A 2,500-nucleotide genomic window follows, 5' to 3' on the forward strand; every position below is an offset into this window, starting at 1 on the left:
CCAACGTAGGTTAGGTTAGGGCCCAACGTAGGTTAGGTTAGGGCCCAACGTAGGTTAGGTTAGGGCCCAACGTAGGTTAGGTTAGGGCCCAACGTAGGTTAGGTTAGGGCCCAACGTAGGTTAGGTTAGGGCCCAACGTAGGTTAGGTTAAGGCGCAACATAGGTTAGGTTAAGGCGCAACATAGGTTAGGTTAAGGCGCAACTTAGGTTAGGTTAAGGCGCAACGTAGGTTAGGTTAAGGCGCAACGTAGGTTAGGTTAAGGCGCAACGTAGGTTAGGTTAAGGCGCAACGTAGGTTAGGTTAAGGCGCAACATAGGTTAGGTTAAGGCGCAACATAGGTTAGGTTAAGGCGCAACATAGGTTAGGTTAAGGCGCAACATAGGTTAGGTTAAGGCGCAACATAGGTTAGGTTAAGGCGCAACATAGGTTAGGTTAAGGCGCAACATAGGTTAGGTTAAGGCGCAACATAGGTTAGGTTAAGGCGCAACATAGGCTAGGTTAAGGCGCAACATAGGTTAGGTTAAGGCGCAACATAGGCTAGGTTAAGGCGCAACATAGGCTAGGTTAAGGCGCAACATAGGTTAGGTTAAGGCGCAACATAGGCTAGGTTAAGGCGCAACATAGGTTAGGTTAAGGCGCAACATAGGTTAGGTTAAGGCGCAACATAGGTTAGGTTAAGGCGCAACATAGGTTAGGTTAAGGCGCAACATAGGTTAGGTTAAGGCGCAACATAGGTTAGGTTAAGGCGCAACATAGGTTAGGTTAAGGCGCAACATAGGTTAGGTTAAGGCGCAACATAGGTTAGGTTAAGGCGCAACATAGGTTAGGTTAAGGCGCAACATAGGTTAGGTTAAGGCGCAACATAGGTTAGGTTAAGGCGCAACATAGGTTAGGTTAAGGCGCAACATAGGTTAGGTTAAGGCGCAACATAGGTTAGGTTAAGGCGCAACATAGGTTAGGTTAAGGCGCAACATAGGTTAGGTTAAGGCGCAACATAGGTTAGGTTAAGGCGCAACATAGGTTAGGTTAAGGCGCAACATAGGTTAGGTTAAGGCGCAACATAGGTTAGGTTAAGGGATGGTGTATGAGGGGGGAGGGGACGAGGTTCGTTCATAGTGATGATGGTAAGTGGACGCCTGAGGCACCCTGAGATGTGTCACGTCAGGATGCACCTTTGGCTCAGGGGAGGTGGTGCGCCGGTTCTGTGGGTGTGGCAAGGGAGTGGCAGACCTGTGTCTTTCATTTCTGCCATTGCTTATATGCTGTGAGACACGCCAGTGTGGTGGTGTTGGCTGCACCCCTGTGTAGCACATGTGTGGGTGTTTGTGGCTTATCTGCGTAATGATGGTTGTTGGAAGTGTGAGATATTCTGTTTTTGGGGTGGACCTCCTGGTTTTGTTATCATAGTGTGAATGGTGTAATGTGGCGGAGAGGATGCACTGGATGTTGTTCCATGGTGGTGCTTAGATATTGTGTCTGTTACAGCCAGAGAGTAGTGTGTGATAGGGTGTCTGGGTGACGTGTAGTTCACATTGTGTGCACAGACTGTCAGCATGTATAGGGACAGTTGTATGTCGTATGTCATCTATATTCCGATGGCTCTGCATCTATTAGTTATCAGCTCCATGTATCAGTTTAATCTGGTTGCAGTCTCGTGGTGTTCTATCTCTGTACAGTAGTAGAGGTGCGACTGCACTACGTAGCTACCCCTTGCGGCAGCTTTCCCCGGTGTATGGCATATGATTATCAGCAATGAGTCGATTAGTGACAACTGGTCGTGTGACAACGTCACATGTCTGCGGGTGGGATACGCTACAACCTGCTTGTGGGTCAGGGCTCAGTAATGCTCTCCTCACACTGAGCGCTCGGACCGTCATTACCCGTCTGCGTGATATATTGCGGAGCGCTTTTAGCCATTGCCAGAGTCTTTGCGACTGCGAGTGCAACGCCCATGGGGACCGATATGGTAGGGGCGCTTCCTAGCTGATCGCTCAGCATCGGAATCCGTACTGTGAGCACGCAATCGCGCACAGACTTAGAGCATGTGTAGGGACAGCGGGAATTTCGCATCTTGGATAAAACGCTTCATGAAACGGATGATATAGGGGTGGATTGCAACTTACGACTGCGAGAAAAGTCCGCCGTTCATCCGCTGGAGTTGCAATTTGGGCAGGTGACGTGAGGCACGTACGGGGGCGGGTGGCGTGATTGTCGGTGGACGACGTCGTGCGGCGCAGGGACTGGCGTTGGTGCTCTTGTGGTGGACAGTGGATGCAGGCTTTGTGGGTGGGGTCGGGAAACGGGTACTGTGGGCCCATCGCCGTCGTAGTCAGCTTGGCGTCGCATAGATGGCGGTACTGTTTTTGTGGTGCGATCGACATGGTGGTTCTAGTGCTGTCGGATGCGCGTAGATGGGGCTATTGCATGTGGTTTCGTCGTGTTTTCATAGATGGCGATGCTGTGTTTTGGCACTATGGTTGGCGTGGTGTCATTGCATTC

Source organism: Schistocerca nitens, chromosome 7 (assembly GCF_023898315.1).
Source record: "Schistocerca nitens isolate TAMUIC-IGC-003100 chromosome 7, iqSchNite1.1, whole genome shotgun sequence".
NCBI lineage: Eukaryota > Metazoa > Arthropoda > Insecta > Orthoptera > Acrididae > Schistocerca > Schistocerca nitens.